Source organism: Gopherus flavomarginatus, chromosome 3 (assembly GCF_025201925.1).
Source record: "Gopherus flavomarginatus isolate rGopFla2 chromosome 3, rGopFla2.mat.asm, whole genome shotgun sequence".
NCBI lineage: Eukaryota > Metazoa > Chordata > Testudines > Testudinidae > Gopherus > Gopherus flavomarginatus.
In genome coordinates, this window is record NC_066619.1 from 282,739,313 (window position 1) to 282,753,726 (window position 14,414).

The 14,414-nt window shown below is 49.7% G+C and overlaps 1 protein-coding gene across 3 annotated transcripts in view; it reads left to right on the forward strand.

Moving 5' to 3' along the window:
* The window catches only part of RAB11FIP5 (RAB11 family interacting protein 5), a 111,741-nt gene that overhangs the window by 38,118 nt on the left and 59,209 nt on the right, over nucleotides 1-14,414 (forward strand). The window contains exon 1 of one of the 3 annotated variants that reach the window (XM_050943295.1): nucleotides 11,285-11,415. The exons of the other annotated variants lie outside the window; for them this stretch is intronic. The gene's annotated coding sequence lies outside the window, so the exon portion shown is untranslated. Of the gene's footprint in view, nucleotides 1-11,284; nucleotides 11,416-14,414 lie in introns of those variants that run through there. 3 annotated transcript variants of the gene reach the window in all.

The following is a 14,414-nucleotide window of genomic DNA, read 5'->3' on the forward strand; positions in this document are numbered from 1 at the left end:
GATAGATCACAGTGCACCGTGGAACCTCTAGCATACAGAAGCAGGATCCGCACAGCAGTTAGTGCATAGCAGATTTACACTCCAACTTGTAGTGAACTAGGTGTTTGTACAGACAAGCCCTTAGTCCTGGCACCATCCCTGCACAGGGAAAGCTTGATACAGATGGCAAAAGGCACAGAGTTGCTAAGTATTTTGTCTGAGATCAGTGCAAATCAGTGACAGCATTGCGTGTAGTCTCCAGAATTGGTTCTCACTCACTGGCCAGTGGGACAATGCTCCCTCCATAGATCGCTGGGTGTAATTGGGATGGGTTCTTGTGCTTCAAGGATTTGGCATTTAATAGCCTTGACCTAGGTGGCAGCTGATGTCCTATAGAAATGAAGGGCTGGCTGAAACTCTCCTCAGCTAGCTGTGTCACAAGAGTATGGTATGCCTCCCGCCCACTCACCATGGTAAGACAGCGCCAGTACACTCCGTGTGCTCTTTCCACATCCAGATGCTTCAACCTGCACCTGGACACCATTCCTGCTTTAAACCTGTCATACTGAAAAGCAGGGAGTAGTGGCCTAGGCAGATCAAAGCTGGAGATGAATAGCGTCACCTCATGCCTCTAATCCGCTCAGAGTACACTGGAATCCACCGCCACCTAATGCTTTCTAAAAAGAATTGTATTTCAGCCATTCTCGAAGGATTGTTCAGAGACACAAATCTCTTTCCATCTGGTATTCCCTCCCCATTGCTTTCCTATCTACAAAGAGTGGCTTCTGCTGAGCAACAGCCTATATTTCTGTCCCTTCCATGCTTTCTGCTGCACCAGAGGTTTGACTTGCAAAAAGGGTGTCTCTTTAAGAAAGGCACTCAGTCGCTCTCTCTTCCCAGCAGCAGCTGGAGTCCTGAGCCAGGCTGTATCCCTCTGCCCTGCTCTGCGCAGATGGGGGGAGGGGAGGGGGACACCCTCCTACCCCTCTCCCCATGCTCTGGAGCAGCTGCAGGATGGAGCAATGTGACGGGGAGTGGTACCTGAACACATGCTGCCAGCTGAAAGGGGACCCGCAAAAGATTCCTTATAAATTGGGGTTGGGCCAGTTTTGCTTTGTCCTTTTGTCTTGTAGAAAGAATTGAAACCTGTATTTAAAGGAAAAAAGCAGAAAACATGGTTTTTAACTTGCAAATGGTCTAGCCTGGTCTGTTTTGGGAGATGTGAACTGTGAGTCTTTAACAGTCTGTCTGTGCCCTGTGTCAATTAGGCATAGGAGTCAGATGTTAAAAGAACTAGGTGAAGTGTTTTTAAGATTTTGACTAGAAGTCCCATGTCTTCCTGTCTCTTGGGATGTCCTAGTTGTCTGGCAGCCAGAAATTCGGAGCTTGCTTATGCCGTGATGTTGCAGCTGGGTTGGTCCCAGGATATTAGAGAGAAAGATGGGTGGGGTAATATCTTTTATTGGACCAACTTCTGCTGGTGAGAGAGAGGCTTTCGAGGGCTCTTTTCCAGGTCTGGGAAAGGTGCTCTGAGTGTCACAGTTTGTCTATGTCAAAGGTGAAAAAACGAGCAGGAATTTGCTTCTTTGACAAACCTGTCCCACCTTTTCTCTGTTCTCCGGAAACGCAATAGGGCACATACCCGATTTTTCTCCTTCCGTTGCAGGCCTCCTTTAAACTGGGCGTCTGACTCGACACTTCCACAGTGCTAGCCTGGCTAGTGAGATCTGAAGAGATTCCACAAGGTCTATTTAATGCCTGAAGGAGTTGCTAGCAGTGGTCTAAGAATGCTCATGCCTGAACACAAGAGTAAGGGGGAAGCAGAATGGGTGTCCAACTTCACAGCCTCGCAGTGTGGCTTTGGTATTAGGGCTGTATCTAGCCAACTGCTCGTGTCCATAAAGACGGTGTAGAGCAGGGTTTTTCAGAGGTCGGGTCGCGGCATGTCAGGCACTGGGTCGCTCTGGGCAGCACCGCTGACTGGGCCATTAAAAGTCCTGTCGGTGATGCTGCCGAGCTAAGGCAGGCTAGTGCCTATCTGTTCTGACACCACGCTGCGTCCCGGAAGCTGCCAGCAGCAGGTCCGGCTTCTAGGCAGGGGGGCCACGGGGATCCACATGCTCCCTCGAGCACTGGCTCCGCGCTCCACCTGCCAATGGGAGCTGGGAGGGGAGAGTGTGCCTGTGGGCGTAGGTGCCAACTTTCCCTGGCACCGGTGGGTGCTCGTGCCCCAACGCCACCTTTTCCCTTCCCCACCCCTCATTCCAACCCGTTCCCCCAATCCCCGCCCTGGCTCCGCCTCTTCCTTGAGCGCACTGCGTTCCCCCTCCTACCTCTCAGTGCTTGCCACGCAAAACAGCTGTTTTGTGGCTCAGGTGCTGGGAGGGAGGGGGAAAAGCTGGGAGAGAGTGTGTGCTCAGGGGAGGAGGCAGTGGGGAGCTGGGGTGGGGAGCTGCCGGTGGGTGCAGAGCACCTTACCAATTTGGAGCACCTATGGAGTCGGTGCTTGTGGGTGAGAGCTGCTCAGAGCCACTTGCGTGCCTTCACCTAGGAGCTGGACCTGCTGCTGGCCACTTCAGGCACAGCGCAGTCTTCAGTGCCAGGACAGGTGGAGGAAGTCTGCCTTAGCACCCCCTCAGTGCCGCTGATCGGGAGCCACCAGAGATAAGCCTGCGCCCCAACCCTGTGCCTTGATTCCCTGCCTGAGCCCCCCCACAACCCCAGAGTCCCTCCTGCACCCCAAGCCCCTCATCCCCAGCTCTGTTGGGTTGCGGGCATCAACAATTTTCTTCAGCTGGGTCCCCAGAAAAAAAGTTAGAAAACCACTGGTGTAGAGGGCGTGAACCTGGCACTCCTGGAAGTGAAGAAGGAAGCCATGGTGCGATCATGTGCTGTGCTGGTCCCCTTTCCCCAAACAGGGCACTTGGGGTCTGACCAGCAGCTCCCTGTGCTCGCGTTATTGGCCAAGAACTTAACTGTATGAAGTTCTGGTTCCCACAGGCTGTTCCCCATCACTCAGGGGCCTCATTCTCAGCCGTGTCAATGGGGGAGACTGGTTCTCATCACCTCTGAAAATCAGGCCGTAAGAATTACACTTAGGACTTCACTGATGACCAGATCCTCTCCATGTCCATGTGAGGTAAATGGTATCTTGGTTTTGTAGCCAGGGAAACTGAGGCACTGAGTTGAAGTGACTTTCCTGAACTCTCTCCGTGAACCTAATTGAGCTGAAAATAGAACCCAGGAGTCCTGTGTCCCCATCCCCCTACTCTGGGATGACCATGCTTGTTGCATAATCAAATACTTGTGCAAGGAAAAAAATTATAGTTTCCTTGAATTTATTATGGTGAGCACTTAAGAGCACTCTTGCCTTGATAACTTGATGTGCTGTCTGATTTGTCTGCCGGTGTACTTAGCAATAAGGGGAAAGCATTGATCTGTGTCTGTCACACTCCCAATTCAACAAGCCTCTCTGCTTCTGTTTGCCTCCTTTAACTAGGTCACTTACATAAAGCAGAAACATGGCAGTGATCCAGACGCTGACCTTTGGGGAAACCTGTGCTCTTAACACCCTCCCTGGCTTAAATCCCCTTATTAATCAATGTCTTGGTGCCCCTCTTCTTTTGCCAGCTGTTTGTTCTCCGTTAGGCTTTGAACACTTGGCTTTGTCAGAGACCACAGCGCCAGTGCAGCGTGAGGAAAGCAAGGCCTGCTGCTTCTCTGGGAATGAATAAGTCTTGAAATGTTCAGAGCTGCCAGCGCACAGCGCTGAATTTCATACTTTTCTTGTCCATCTCCCCTCTCCACACACACAACTGGGCTGCTTTAAAACAAACTTTGTGCTTGAAAATAGCTTCTTGTGGGACCGTCCTGCCCTTGATGTATGCCAAGGAGCTCCCTTGACTTCAGTGGGGTCCTCGGGGCATAATGAAAGGTGGGCTTTAACCCTGTACCTTCATATCCCTTCTGTCCCGTGCGTGGTCCGCTCTGGGTTGGGTCGGGTGGGAAGAGTGGAAGCTAATTGCTGAGCGGCAGGGAAAGGGAGGTGATCAGGGAGGAAAGGCAGAGATGGTTTGGTGGGGGTTGGTAGTGTGAGCTGCTGCATGCCCTGGGGGTTCCCAAGCTGTCAGCTGGATGAATTGCACTCTGGCTACCCGTTCACTGGCGTCCATAGCAATGTAAGGAGAGATGGCATGTGGGTGTCCTGCTGGGAGGGCCCAGACATGAGATACCATGGCACGTCTGATGGCAGGAGGTGTTTGGGCTGTTCTCCATGGCCAAACTGACCCTTTCTCAAGTCCCGTCCCATCCCAGCAGTGACAGCATCTCGCCGGTGGCTAAACTGATCCCCACACGGGGTTTGTAAAGCCTGCTGGGATGAAAGGCGCGGTGTAAATGCTCATTATTGCAGTACATGGGCATGTTACGGTAGCAGGTGCACGGAGGGGCACCATGGAAGCAGCTTGCCAGCACATGGGATGTGTCATGCCCTGGAGAGGTGGGAGGGTTGCCATTGTGGTACCGCTGACTTGCCTTGCTTGGCAGATCTCTGAGTGCCCCCAATTGGCGGTTCCATTGGTCTCTAGTTCCCTTCTGCAGCCCCCTCCCCTAGTACTTTGTCCTTAAAATGGCCCACCAAACGGCAGCTCCGCTGTGGAATGCCGGGTCCTTGCAGGTAGCCCAAGGCCTTCAGGGGAAGAGCTTTGAAATCCAGAACTGCAACATGGGGAGGCAGGGGCTTTCCCACCGTCCTGCCTGTGTCTCTTTCATAGCGACTGTTTGGTCTCCAGAATCTCCCTGCTGCAGCGAATGGACTGGGCTGTCTTTTAGACACCACCGTGAGCTGCTTACTCTGTCACCCAGCTTCTCTTCCCTTTGGCTCGCCTCCGCCCATCCCTAGCCTCGCCTCTCCTCTCCTCTCCTCTCCTCGCCTCCTCCTCTCCTCTCCTCTCCTCTCCTCTCCTCTCCTCTGTGTCTCTGCCTTCGGTGCCTCAGTTTCCCTTCTTGACCACTCCATCCCACCGCTGTTGCTACTGACAACCCTCCTCCCCCTCCGGCCGGACAAACTTAGGAAAGAAAACAAAACAAAAGGCAGAAGGTTGGGGGAAGAATAAAGGCCCAAGGATTAAAATAAATGAAATAAAAAGTTAGTGAATAGGCAGCTGTTAGGCTAGTATGAAGAGAAACAGGGATTAGGCAAGGGTTCAGACGAGCAATTTATTAACCGATCCGGACCCATCTGCTTGTGTTCCTACCGATCATGTGGTTATGCAGACTGTCCTGCTGTTGTTTCACCCATTGCATCTTAGCCTGGGAGCTCTTCAGGGCAGGGCCTGTCTTGCTGTACATTTGTACAGCCCCCAGCACGATGGGGCCATGATCGTGGCTGGAGTGTCTGGGCACTACGGGAATGCTGAGTCACAGGTGCCAACTTTCCTTGGCACCGGTGGGTGCTCATCCCTGCCCCAACTCCGTCCCCTCCCTACCCTTATTGGATCCCTCCTCAAATCCCAGCCCCGCCTCTTCCCTGAGTGTGCTGCGTTCTTCCTCCTCGTCCCCCCTCCCTCTCAGCTCTTGCTGCGTGAAACAGCTGTTTCGCGGCGCAGGCGCTGGGAGGGAGGGGGAGAAGCAGGATGTGGCGGCGCACTCGGGGCGGAGGTGATGTGGAGGGAGAGGTGAGGTGGAGCGGCCAGTTGGTGCAGAGCACCCACCAATTTTTCCCCGTGGGTGCTCCGGCCCCGGAGCACTCACGGAGCAGCACCTATGTGCTCATAACTGACCCTGACTAGGGTACGTCCAGACAGCGAAGGTCTCCTGCCATCATAGCGCACTCTATGCCAGCGCGTAGGTCAGTGTAACTACATTGCTCAGGGGTGTGGGTTATTCACGCCCCTGAGTGACGTTGTCGTGTTGACCAGGGCTTGCTTAGGTTGCAGTCGCCGAAGCAGAGTGAGCGCGTGAGCTGTGATTCTCTGTATCCGATGCAGTCAGAATGGGCCTGTGTGTTTTCCTTCCCTGAAAATCTCTTCCCAGCACATCACAGCTCATTCTGGCAGATCCCACTTGCAGTAAGTGCAGAATAGAGGCTGCTCTGTTTGTATTTCCCCTCCAAACCCGCCTTTTACCCACTGTTCCCGTTGACTTTCAGCCAAGGGGGGTTGCTGGGGGAAACGGAAGTGGTTGGACAGGAAGTGGGCTTTCATTGTAGCTGCTGGGTCTATGTTTTGGGATTGCTGCACCTGTTCGTTTAGGTGACAGTGATCCTGTGAGGCTCGAAGGGGGTTGCAGATGGAGTGGGCGGCACTCTGGATCAGTGCTAATAAGGGCTGTTGACTGGGTGAGATGGAGTGTGGGCCGCTTACAAAGCAGAGCAATAGATTGGTCATTGGAAAGCCATTCCCTTGGGAGACAAACCAGGTGATTCAACAGGCCTCCTGTCACCTTCAGCTTGCATTCTTCTGTCTCTTTCCCCTCTTCTCTCCTAGCTGTGCGGGCTCTGAAGTGGGTTCGCTGGGGCAGAGAGCTCGCATCATTTTATCCTAGGGGGGAACCACGAGGGTCTGTTTCTAGCAAGTCTCCAGCTTCCTAGCCAGGGAGCAAGATTGCCATCTGCTCCCGAGGTGGAGGGTAGGCAGCAGCAGAAGTCTCTCTCCTCTGAAAAATGGAAGACCTGCTGCCCTTTCATTGTATAAATACATGAAAGGGTAAAGGCAACCCCCACCAAGTGTGAGGTCAGTCTAATGAGATAAATCAACTAACAGCAGGATACCAGGGGAGGAAAAATAACTTTTGAAGTGGTAAAAGAGTGGCCCATTACAGACAGTTGACAAGAAGGTGTGAGTAACAGCAGGGAGAAATTACTAATGGGGAAATGAAGTTTAGGTTTTGTAATGACCCAACCATTCCCAGTCTTTATTCAGGCCTAATCTGATGGTGTCCAGTTTGCAAATTAATTCCAGTTCTGCAGTTTCACACTGGAGTCTGGTTTTTGAAGGTGTTTTGTTGACGAATTGCCACTTTTAGGTCTGTTATTGAGTGACCAGAGAGGTTGAAGTGTTCTCCTGCTGGGTTTTGATGTTATGATTCTTGATGTCAGATTTGTATCCGTTTATTCTTTTGCATAGAGACTGTCCGGTTTGGCCAATGTACATGGCAGTGAGCACACTCAGGAGGCATCACGGGCACCCTTGGAGCCCTTCCGATAAGGGATCTGCGTGGGTCCAAGCAATCAGCTGAGAACCCTCCAGCCTGGCCTTGCTCTGGGTCAGGGAAACTTCCCAACAGCTGCGTTTCCCCTCATTCCTGGGCCTCGCACATTCCTTTGCTGGCTCTTTGTTCAGCCTGGTGGAACCAGCCGTGAGGGAAACGAGCTTTGACAGGTCCTCGCGCTGGCTTTAATTAAGCGCCTGTGTTGTGCTGCAGAAGGCTGCCCTGTAGGGTATTTTGGCAGAGGGTCACCCACTGGGCCAGCTTTGTGGTTATATAGAGCTTCAAGCCAGCAAAGGGGGCAGGGGGCTGTGAACAAAGAATGAGTTTCCCAGACTGCAGGTCCCAGTGAAGAAGGGGATTAGCACAGGCCCAGTGCGCATGGATGGAACCAATGGGAGTTTGGACATAAGCTCGGTCCCTAAAGGTTCAGTTGCTGGTCTCACTTGGCAGCTGTTTGCCCTGGGAAAGGTACAAGCCAGGACTGGTTTTCAAAAGTTGCAGGGATTGGATTCCTGGGAGGCGAGGGGAAGGGGTGCAGCACAGGTGTGGGTAGCTCTGCTGTCTGGCTGATGGCAAACATGCTGCTTCCCATGCTCTGACAGGAACGTCAGAGACTGGCTTGAAGAGGAAACTTGTCTGGCTTTGGTTTTTAAGAACTGTCTGTGCTCCGCTCTCCGCAAGACATTAGGGAAGGTGCTGAGGGTGAGGCAACTAATGGTCCCAGAAGGTGGATGAAGCATGGCCAGCTAACTGCCAGCTAACTAGCTTGGCCGGCTAACTGACAGAGCTGTGTTGTGTTGGTAACACTGCCTGTAGCAGTGGGAATTCATCCCAGAATGCATCTGGTTTAGTCCATATGCCCAGCAAATGAGGGTACAAAGTGGGATATATGAACTTGCCTCCACAAACTTGTTTTGGACCCAAGTTTTCTCCCTGCTCGCTCCTGAGCTCTCTGTGCCCTGAGGGGAGACTTTTTTTGGGGAAGCTGGCAACTGCCAAACCCCATCCTGGGATGGCTAATCTGGGCACACGGGGGTTTTGAGCATTGATTGGCTCGGTTGCCGCTGTGTCCATCTCAATGGTCTGCAGTATGGAAGGGAAACTGGCCACTCCCCTGGCAAGACTTCACGCTCCCTTTCCAAGTGGTGGGCGGGACCCCTTGCAGAGTAGGCTTTCAGGTCACTCATCTGTAGGGGTGGAGGAAGCCTGCGTCCTGGCTGAACTCCTTAGGGTGAGCCATGTGGCTTGAGTAGAAGCCCAAATCACATCCTGCACGAACCCAGCACTGATCAGTTTCAATATGTCCCCCTCCTGATGTTAATTCGTGGCAGACCTCATTTGCGGTAGGGAATGGACCTCTCACAACGTGCAGTGAGACCACTGGAGAGAGAGGAGGAGAGCAGCTTGGTTATCAGATGCTTAAGACCTCTACCTGTCAAGCAGGTACAGCGCTCGCAGCTTGTCCTGTGGAGCCCTGCCCTGGCTGGGCCAGGCCTGCGGAGGAGAGACGAGTTTGGGGTCTGCTACCTGTTCAGTCTCTCACTGTCAAGCAGGGAGCCCGCTTGTGATCCTGGCACCTGTCCCTGAACACTTGCATCGGTGTTAGAGCACAGGTGTGGGACAGCATGTAACAACCTGAACAGGAGAGACCCGTTGGCCTCTGAACAGCTCCTGGTGTCACGATGTCCCAGCCTTACCCAGGAACCACTGACTTCATCCTGGAGGCTCCGTGTCCTATCAACACCTTGTGTCTTCAGGTCCCTTGGAGGTGCCCTTATTCATTTCTGTGATACCACATGGGGATAGTGCTCTGAAAAAAGAGAGGCAGGGAATTTTTAATCTAAACTAGACCAAATGCAGACAAAGGTAGAGAGAGGCTGGCACACCAACTCGATGTGAATTGGGTCCTGTCTGGGTGGCTCCTGTCCTTTCCAAGGTGATGACAGCATCGAGGGCTAGGTCAAGGCACAGGGCAGGGATGAGTGGTGGTGATGGGGGAACTTGTGAGGTTGCTTGTTGTGGTGGGTGAGGAAGTTGCTCTAGGTGTAGCGGGGTAGAAGAATAAGAGGCGTGGAGAGATGCGTGGGAGGTGACGTAGGTGGTGGTGCTGGGGAAGGTGGCACATGAGTTGAGCAAGAGTTAGTGTGAAGGGAAGTGAGGGACGAGATTAGATTTTTGTATGTGAAGCAAACTATTAAAGGGGTGGGCGTGTGTTGCGGGGAATGCTGCTGGACGTGCTGATAAATGTCCTGAAAAGATGAATGAACCACGTAGCTTGCACCACCTGAGCTGTTTGTTGGGACGTGCAAATCTCTGTCAAGCGCTGACTCACGGAACCTGCACTGGCCTTAGAAGATCCTTCCACTGCAGCATTTCAAATCGACCCGAATTCAGAGCTCTGTGTGTGGATTCCGGTTTCTGGCAGGAGGGAGGGGTGCAAGGTCTTGAAAACATCCACTTTATTTTTACATTGCAGTGGCTCTTAGATGCCCAAGTTGGGGATTAGGGCCCCACTGTGTTAGGCGCTGCACAAACACACCCACCGGCCCTACCCTAGAGAGTTCACAGTTTCCAATTGAAAAGATGCCAAAGGGAGAAGAAATGGACAAAAGAGGTGGGAGGAGGGGTGAGTGAGAGGACAAAGTAGTAATAAAAAGGCTCTTGTGAAAATGATAGACAGTTGTGCTTTTATCTTTGCCGCTGTAGGCCAGGAAATCTGTACTGATCCCAGAAACAGAGACCTGCCAGGTTCACACAGCTCGAGTTAGTGTCTCCTTTAGATTCTCTGGCAGGATTCTGTAGCGTCCTGGTTGCAAAAGCTCTACAGAAGTGTTTGCTCAAGAACTGTTTCCACTGGAATTTTGTAAAAAGGCATGGAAATGTTTAACACTCATCATCGTTCACAGGGTGCCAGCCGTTTACGGAGCACTTATACACACAGTGCTCAGATGCACCAGTTCCTTCTTGCAGGATTGATCCTTACTGGTGGGAGAGGAAGTGTATAGGGAGATGTCCCCTCTTCCAAAATCTTTCTAAACTAAACCAAGGCACTTCCATTCATCTTAGGTATTAATGGAAGCTTTTTAAAAAACCTTAAGACTGAAGTTTGAGCCATATTTGACTTAACGCTGCCTCTTTTAAATATGTCTGCTAGTCATTGGGATGCAAGCCAGGTTTTACCTCTGAAATTACCAGTTTATTTCATAATCTACTATTTACGGGTAAATAGTAGATTATTAAATATGCGTACAAGTCTCATTAATGACAAGTGCCCTTCTTTGATAGCTAGAGCAGTTGTTTTGCTCGGGATATATTGATATTTTGTAAAAACATGCCTCTTGTCTGAGTTTCAAAAATACCTGCATCTGATCTCAGATTAATTTTAGAGGACCATAATATAAAACACACAATGGGAGAAGATAACTTGTTATTATACAGCAAAGACTCCTGTGGCATCTTATAGACTAACAGACGTTTTGGAGCATGAGCTTTCGTGGGTGAATACCCACTTCCTCAGATGCATGCATGTTATTATACAGTTAGCAATGAGCCATATTTTAACAGGATATTAGATTCTTTCTTATAGTCTGTTTCCCCTCAAGCTGACATATCTAATCTCTCTTTATATTAGGTAATATTTAAAAATTACTTGTTAATTCTTTTCCTGGTGTTGTAAAACTAATCAATCCACCATTCCTCTGCCTTTGTTTGCTGCATCCTTTCCATTTGTCTGCACTTTTTCCAGTTCCTGCCCTCAACTGAGCTACAGGCTAATAAAAATTATTTGCTTTGGCTGCAGTTTATTCCAAACAGTGTTTCCACCACCCTCTTAATGGAAAGAATCTGCCTGAGTCACTTGTCGCTGGTTTCTTAATAGCTTGTTGGCATCAAACTGAGCAGTTTTAGGGCTCTGTGTCCATCTGCAAGCTCCATGCAGGGGGTGGTTATTTCTCTAATACATTCTCACCCCTGCTTTGTTGTTTGCCAGCACAAGCACTGTGTGGGATGGATTCTAACCTGCAGGAATTTGATCCAAATCTGTTGCAAGACTGGAACTCTGGAGCGACTGGCCACTTGTGTAGCCTGCTTGCAGCAATGGATGGGCAGGGAGTGCATGTATCCACAAAGGAGGGGCATTGAATCAAGAGTGCAGAGGAAGAGCAATGGAAATGATTACGGCGATCCAGTCGGTTGACTGAAGCCCCAGCCTTGTTCCTGCGGAACTCAGTGAGAGCTTTTCCCGTTGTGTCACTGGGTGATGAATCAGGGGCCCTGAATTAGGAGACATTGAGAGCTCTCCGCTACATGACAACTAAAGATCTGTTGACATAGTGATGTGTATAGAGCTGCGGAACAGCCTCCCACAGAAAATGCTGGGAGCCTGGTTGGTTGTCACTTTAAAATTAGACCAGAGTAGTTGCTGGAGAATAGATGGGGAATTAAGTCCTGCACTGGCTGTGAGCCTTGCATTGGGTGATCTTGCGCTGTAGTGAGTGTGCTCCACCTCCCGAAGAGAGTCCTGGGATTGGAAGCCAGGAATTCCTGAGATTCCATAATCCTGGCCCTGCTGCATGGCCCTGGGGAAACTATGATCTGCCCCTGTGCCTAAAATGGCCACAAGAACATGGCTCCCTCCCTGGGCTGTTGGGAACTAGTGTGTGCTCAACATGTGTCAAGTACTATCCGAATGGAAGACTTTGCATAACATAATCCCCAGAACCAACTTCTGTGCGCTGAAAAATCACAATTGAAGAAAACCTTCAGATTACCTCTAAACTCGCACTGTCCTCAACCTGCCTCTAACAGAGCGCATTGCAGCTGCAGATCTGGAGGTGCGCGAGAAGGTGAAACCTAGGAAACTGAGTCATGGAAGTAAAGTGACTTGCTTGGGGTCATGCATCAGGGCAGTGGCAAAGCTGGGAATAGACCCCAGGTCTCCTGACACCTCTCTCCACTAAGTTTAATTAGTGAAGGTATTTTTGTTGCACAGCCAGAGCATTGTGCTTTGATAACAGGAGGCCTGTCTGCCCTGGGGCCAGCACCTCTTTAAATCTTGTTGATGCTACATCAACTTCTTTGCTGCCAGCCTGGAAAGGGTGTAGTCCCCTTGCAAATTCTCTTTGCACAGGGGCTTTCCGTAACTGTGGCTTTAAAAAAAAAAAAAAAATCTTTGCCAACATCCTATCAGTAGAAAGGAGGCATTGGTCAGTTTGCTTCCTTTTGGTGTGGGCTGCCCTGTGTGTTGACATAGCTGCTGTTCTGTCAGACTGGTCCTGTGGTGGTGAAATATACCTGACTTCTATAGATCTCACACAAATCCTAAATGCTGGACCTGATCCTGCACCAAACTAATTTTTTTTTTTCTCTACTGTGCCTAGTCATCTAATGTAATGTTTCTCAACCTTTCTGATACCAGGGATTGGCTCGCTGCCTTCCTAAACTGTGTCAGGGAGATCTCAGGAACCGTTGCCGGTCCACAGACCGGTCGTTGAGAAACACTGATCTAGTGCATTTCCCTTGGCCAATACAGGATGGTTCCTTACGGATAATTTTCTCGGGCTTTGTCCAGTCTAGCTTTTAAATTTCTCAAACAATGGGGCTTCCACCCTTTCCCTTGGGGTCACGTTCCATGGCTTGATGATCTCCTAGTCAGGAACCTAATAGCTTCTTGATATTCAGCTGAAATTCCTTCCTTTTCTTGATTCCATTACTTCTGGCTACAGCCGGGGACTGTTCTAAATTTCGCTCCCTTCTTGGTGATTATGTTCTTTCTCTAAATAGCTTGTAATGAACTGATGCATGATACAGTTGGGATGTGTGTTTTTCCCATGAAACATTGGGGAACATATTTTCAATTTTATGCTTGGAAATGTCTTGACTTCTTTGTGCAAAACTTGTCAGTAAGAATTGGTCTAGCCTATGTTCCTGAAGGTCCCAGCAAATGTTTGTGTGCTATAAAGCTTTCAGATTTCCTCTTGACTTCTCAAAACAAAATGTAATAGTTCGAAAACTAATCTCTGCTCAAATGAAGGTAATTTGAGAGCGAGCAACTTTTTGTAAAGTCCAAATAAAATGTGAAAACAAAATGTTGAGACTTACACTTTCTGTAAAAATTTCCCATACAGCACTGCCTCTAGTGTCTTGCTGTGGATTTGAACTCAGGACTGAATTGATAATAGTTGGATGGAAGACCTCACTATAGCAAGTACTGGACCAGTTTGATCCTTCTTAGCTTGTGGGATCTAATGGGATTACATCTTCTAACTGCAATTTTTTTGACTGAACTTGGCAGTGGCTGTTTAAAAATAGGTTAGTGAAATTTGTAGGCGAGGGGGTGTGTCTGTTACAACATGATGCTAATTATGCTACTTCACACTTAATGACTTTCATAGCAATACCTCAGAGCATCTGAAATCTTTCAAAGACACTAACTTCCTTATGAGGTAGACAGAATTCTATGTATGAAGGGGCAAACTAAATCGCTGATTAAATGACTTGCCCAAGGTCACAAGAGGTCTGTGGCAGAGCTGAGGCTATAACTAGCTGTCTGAGTGGGCCGTAAGCATACACTCTGCTGCTTTGCTTGTCGCAGCTTTGCAAACAAGACTGCTCCTTCTGGGGCCTACAGTTCTGTGGCTTCTTGTTTTTCTGCTTCCAATCCCCAGCCTGTCATGTTCTGGAAGTGATCAGCACAACATGATGTGTATAACTTTGAGCTTTCAGACTCGATCCTTATGTCGGAACAAAGAGCAGCACTTGGCAGACTACCCCAAATACCCTAGTCACACTCCTGTAAGATGTATTTTGGACTGTACTGTAGCATTGTGTGTTATGGTGGCTTTAATGGGGTCTAAAATTGGATTGGTTTGCAGCCTGTTCAGCGGTGGGGCCTCTGATACAGCTGATATTACACTGGAGTGTTTGTGTGGTTATTGTTTCTTTCACCCACTGAAATAAAGTCTCCCATGCGATAAGACAAGCCAGATGTGACTCCCAGTTAACAGTTGCCTTGTGATATTGATCTCTTTAAAGGGACCATCTGCCACAGAAAACACCTCTAGTATTTTAATATAATCTAAGCAATGGATTTTAAAGTTGGCCATGCAAAGAAGTGTGTACAGCTGGGGTGCCCACTGCACTATAAGGTATGGGGTTTCAGTCCAAAAGCACTGTAACAAAGTGGGATAATTAGCCATCTTTCAAGTATGGTATTAAGTGGCTTGCAC